Raw genomic sequence first — 6,305 nt, 5'->3', positions numbered from 1 at the left:
TAGAGATCCTAGCTAGCCAGTGCAATAGGAAAGAAAAAGTAAAAGGAGGGAAGATTAGAAAAGAAAAAGGAAAGATATCTCTATTACAGATAACATGATTATTTACATAGAAAATCCTAAGGAATCTACCAAGAACAAGTAGAACTAAAAAAATGCACCATCAGGGTCCCACAGAATATGAGGTCCATATATAAAATTAAAGGCTCATAAAAAGGTCATGGCAGAAAGTGTACAAATGAGCCTGGAATACCTTGTTGCATCAAAAAATAAGAAGTGCACAAAGGACAAAAGAGCAAATCTGAAGAGGTTCTTACTAGCCAAATCTGGGATAATTTGAACATCAAAATAAATGACAGTGATAGGTTTTTAACCCATTAAAGTAAGAATCCATGAGTTTATACTAATAAAAATAAGTAGGAGGAAAGGGAATACTTTTCCTTACAGTAAACTAATATTATACTTTAAAAAGGATGGAGTTAGAAAACTAATGGATACTAAACTGATGGGTGAAAGTTTGAGGGACAGGATCTTTAACATTGTCTCAAAATTACTCTCCACATATTAATTACAAAGGGGAAAATAACAGAATTCTGGTAAATATATCATAGCCAAAGAACAAAATCAACATCACCAATATTGGGACAAACTTAACATCATGTGCCTCCTGAAACACTGAGAAAGACAAAACATCCCTTTTATTAATCGTCAAAGTGCTCACTCTCAATCTAATCATGAGGAAACATCAGTGACATAAACCTAAACAGTGAGGGTCATTCTAAAAAAAAAAAAAAAGTCTAATATTCTTTAAAAATGTGAGGCTAAAGGAAAACAAAGGGCAAGTTAAGATTAAAGAAGAGTAAAGGGCTGAGCGTGTGGCTCAGCAGTAGAGTGCTTGCCTAGCATGCACTCCAGAATGGCCCTGGGTTCCATCCCCAGCACTACAAAGTGAGGGAGTGGAAATGACAAATATAAAACATGATCTAGGACAAGGAAAAAATTTACTATAATGGGAATTATTGGAATGGTGGAAGAAATTTGAGTAGACAATGTTATGTCAATTTTATATTTACTGACTTTGAAAACTTTATTAAGGTTTAAGAGAATGTCTTTGTTCTTATACTTTAAAAGGAAATACTTGATATTAAGTATTTAGGAGAAAAGGGCAAACTTATTCTAACTCAGGTGATTTTTAAAAAAATATATTTAGGGGTATGTGTGTGTATGTGTATATATATATATATATATATATGTATGTACATATATATATATAAATGAAAGCAAATGGGAAAAATAAAACTGGTCCATCTAGATATATAGGAATTCCTTTTGGAACTCTTCCTGTAAAATTGAAATCATATCAAGATAAAAAAGTTACAAACAAAAACTATATGTATGCAGATTGGAATAGGCCCTCAGAAAGCCTTATTTTCTTGACTCTTTCAATGATTTGGCATTTTGAAAAATATGCCTACCTTTTACTGATAATAGTAGATAATCCTGTGCATATATCCCCTTTCATCTTTGAATCCCATCCCATATTTACCTGGTCACCAGTCTAGCTGCTACTTCTGCTCTATCTGTTGCTAAGAGCATATATAGCTTGTGTCTTATCAATACATCAAATGAACACAGAGGTCAAGAGTTGTACTTATCTGGAGTGCCCCTTAATTTTGCCTATTCTAGTTCTACATCAAGACCACTAAGCTTATTAGAACTTCATCCTTGTCTCTTCAAATGTTGCTTTCTTTTTTCTTAATATTTTAGTTGTAGATGGACACAATATCTTTATTTTATTTAATTTTTTTTAATATGGTGCTTGGGATCGAATCCAGGGCCTCACACATGCTAGGCAAGCACTCTACAATTGAGGTACAACCCCAGCCCCATAAATATTGCTTTCTTGTCTGTTAAAAATTCTCAAATGCCAATTTTGGGCAAGCAGAGATTTGTGAGGCCAAAGAAATACTCAGGTGCTTGGTGACACTCAGCATAAAGTTATTGAGTATATACCTCACGGTGTAGAATGAGATGAATGTCCTTTAGCTTCTGTTCTGTGTTTAAGGAAGATATCAACAAAATATTTTTAAAGTAAATTCTACTTAAATAATTTGATGACTTCAGTATTTGTGGAAGACTTTAAAATCATTTCCCTAATTTATCTGTTGGGTTATATAGGTTTAACCAAATACCCCTGGGAATCTATGCAAATATACATACATATATGTGTGTTAAATGATCTACCCTGTCATATTTTGATCACAGCGGAGCTCTTCTGGCCAGACCCTTTTGACCTTTAAGACACGTTGGGGGCTGGGGATGTGGCTCAAGCGGTAGCGCGGTCGCCTGGCATGCGTTTGGTCTGGGTTCGATCCTCAACACCACATACAGACAAAGATGTTGTGTCCACCGATAACTAAAAATTAAATATTAAAATTCTCTCTCTCTCACTCTCTCTTTAAAAAAAAAAAAAGACACGTTGGGCTTCTATTTCTAATATTTAACCTAATTCCAGTGGTTCAAAAGTTATGTTTGTGAAAGAACTCTATGGTGGGCCTAGTAGAAACAAGTTAATAAGTTTATTTTATATGTATCATATGTAAAATAAATCATATATTACTTTTAGCACCATGGTTTCAGAGAATACTCCGTAACATTTTATATGCGAAGACTTTGAGACATCCATGTCATAACATAGCTAATTGAGTTAAGTTTTCATTTTAGATTTTGAATTGAATAATGAAAGAACTGATTCATCTTTACATTCTTACCTCATCTCCTTTCCCTTCTCCCTTCCCTACCTGGTCACCATAAAAATAATGCTACACAAAGTTGACAAGACTCAGCTTCTAACTTGTATTACAGTAAGTGAGAAATGGCAACAACACAGCGAATACATATAAATGTTAAATTCTATGGCATTAGTCATAGAGGACAAGCAATCAAAGGAAGAATGACAGTATGTGGAAAATATGAAAAAGAAGTGCAACACTAAGGAAACACCTGATAAAAATAAATGACAACTATTAGTACCTTTATTTTTTGCTTCCTTTCTGCACATGTCCTCTGGTCCTACAAAGGCTTTATGGATATTAAAAAGTGAGAGGTGCCTAGGTCATCTTGCTCCCCAAATAGTGGCATTAGTTTCTCTTACAATGTTTGAAGTCTATTATTTTTTGCTTCTTCCCATCCTCATGAATGGCAGATTGGGTGGCATTTAATATTTTGCGAGGTAGTTTCATATGAATTAGGTCTTCACCTGGTGAGACAGCATGCTCATGCCCTATTTTTCTTGTACATTCTCTTGGAGATTGGAAGGTTGGTCCTGGATGTTTTCATATAAGACTCATTCCCTATGCCTAGGATGGGTTCTAATGGATTGTGGACATGGATTCATATAAAAGAAAGTATTTTTGTTCTAAATTCTTTTTTACTACATTGTAAATTTTTTTTCACTGCCTAGAGCATAAAGAATCAGACAGACATACTTCTGGTATAAACAGGGAAAAATTTATCTTTTCTTACCATGAACAACTTGATCATAATAATTTGCATACATAACAGGCACTCTGTGGACATAATTTTTATTGACATGGTATCCCTGAGAGGCAGATTAGGTATAAACATTGTTCTGCTTTACAGAGAGGGAACAGTTAACTTATAAGACATCTGGAACCAGAATTTGTATCCAATGATACCCAAACCAATGCTTTTTTTCACGAGATTATACATATACTAAAGAAAAATCTCTTTTCTTGACGTTACAGCACACTTCTTAAACCATCTCAGATTCAGAGGCACGTCTTTAGACTGGTGTTTCTTGTTCTTTTATTTTAATTGGCAATGAATGTAGGCTGTTCTTTGTACTAGGATTCTTAAACACTAGAGCTCTAATTATAAACTCTAACACAATAAGATATGAATTAAAGAATATTCTGTCTTCCTACTGATCTCACAGATCTCAATCCATTCAAAGGGTTCCAATTAAACATGAATGTTAAAAAATAGTTATTTACCCCAGGTCTTGGCCATCTGGCCAGTGTCATCTTTCCTGTGATCTGCTCATCAAAGTGTCTTCAGCAAATACTGGTTTCTGACCTTTGTCTCCCAAAGCAACTTAGTCCCTGAAAGTTGTTCATTCTCCCCCAGTGCCAGCCATCTGTTTCCTTGTCAATGATTATAGCAGTTGGGCATGGTGACCCATGCCTGTAATCCCAGCAACTTGGGAGGCTGAGGCAGGAGGATCATAAATTCAAGACCAGCCTCAGCAACGTAGTGAGGCCCTAAGCAACTTAGTGAGACTAAAATAAAAAAAGGGCTAGGAATGTGGCTCAGTGGCTAAGTGCCCCTGGGTTCAATAACTGGTACCCCCCCAAAAAAAAAAAAAAAAAAATCACAGCCGAGTACCTGGTTTGGTTTGCTGCACATAATGAGTGGACCACCTTATGGTCTACCTCTGGCACTCCATGTTTCAGTCAGGGTGATTCTCTGTGCAGCAGTCTGGCTGGGCACAATTCACCAAGAACGAACTTTATTTTTAGCACCCACGCCTTACCACGCGTGAGCTCTCCAGGAATTCCCCCAGAGCACTTCCTGCCAGCACCTCCTAGGTCCCGCTCTTGAGGCAGATTTGCTGAGTCGCGTGGGCGGAGCCAAAAGAGTCCCCCAATAAGCATCTCCGTGGTTTGAAAGGGCGGGGAAACAGCACAATGAGCATCACGGCAGAGGAGCCAATCAGCTGGAAGTTTGTTGTGGCCGTTTCTGCTGCGGCTCTCAATACTCTGCCTGTTGCAGAGCCATGTCATACTATCTGTAAAGTTTTTGCTGCTCCAAGCTTTATCTAACCTTCCTTATGTTCTGTCTTTTGCTCTTTGCTCCACCATTTTCCCACTGTTCATACCACCCTAATTTACCCAGTATCCTCCCCTCTTTTGAATACTTTCTGCTTCCTGAAGAAAATACCTCAGATTTTTCTTGTAGCAAACACTAATACATTGGACCTTAACATTTATGTAGTTTTACTACCTAGCTTTCTAGATTTCTTTGTCTGCAGCAACTATATACTTATTTGTCCATGTGAATGTTATTTGTTTTCCGTTGTGAGGATAAAGATAGGGTCTGTTTAACTTGTACCTTACAGGGCTCATTCATACTACTATGAACTTAAGGGCAATTAATGCAATACTATTGGGTTATAAAGATGAGTAATGACACTTGTTTGAAGAGTTGCTTTTAATTGTATACAGCTGAATGTGTGTAAGCGTGGTAGATTGGTAGCTCCATTGATCACAGTTGTTCCCATCTACCCTGCCATGAGGGTAAAGGGTAGATGACACAAAGTGGTATTTGGGACCACAGCAGTACCTTCTATTTGTCCAGGTTTGTAGTGAGCACCCACAGGGTGCATAACTGTTGAGAGCCACAGCCAAAGGGGCCCCAGCAAACTTCCAGCTGCCAGCAAACTTCCAGCTGCCGGCTGATGATTGGCTCACAGCGGCCCCAGCAACATCTAGCTGATTGGCTCCTCGGCCCCAGCAACATCTAGCTGATTGGCTCCTCTGCGGTGATGCTCATTGGACTGTTTCCCTAACAGGTATTGTCCTCCATTTAGCACAGCTTTACACATATTAGCCCAATCNTGCCGGCTGATGCATAACACTATACTAAGTGTTTGGAGTGTAGGGAAAATGGATGATTCCCTATTGGCAGCTTTAACTGCCTTTTCTACCATCACATTCAGATGGCTTGTTCTTTGGGCTTCTAGACTACAAGGGACAGATGAAATTCACATGATGGGACAGAAAAAAGTCAAACTGGATGCTATGAGTGTATTGTTATTCTATTCTAACCCTACAAGGAATTGAAGAAACTAAGTTTGGTTTCTGATCTTTGTCTCCCAAAGCAACTTAGTTCCTGAAAGTTATTCATTCTCCCCCAGTGCCAGCCAGCTGTTTCCTTTATCAATAATTACAGCAGCTGGGCATGGTGACACATGCCTGTAATCCCAGCAACTTGGGAGGCTGAGGCAGGCAGATCATAAATTCAAGACCAGCCTCAGCAATGTAGTGAGGCCCTAAGCAACTTAGTGAGACCCTGTCTCAAAATAAAAAGGGCTGGGAATGTGGCTCAGTAGCTAAGTGCCCCTGGGTCCAATACCTAGTACTTATAGAAGGTTTGCATTGTTTTCCCAAGTCAGAATACCTGTTTTTTAAAAAATATTAATATTTGTAGTTAATAGACCTTTATTTTATTCATTTATTTATATGTGATGCTGAGAACTGAACCCAGTTCCTCACACATACTAGGCA

This window comes from Marmota marmota, unplaced genomic scaffold (assembly GCF_001458135.2).
Source record: "Marmota marmota marmota unplaced genomic scaffold, marMar, whole genome shotgun sequence".
Classification (NCBI taxonomy): Eukaryota; Metazoa; Chordata; class Mammalia; order Rodentia; family Sciuridae; genus Marmota; species Marmota marmota.
This window is presented reverse-complemented; position numbering follows the sequence as displayed.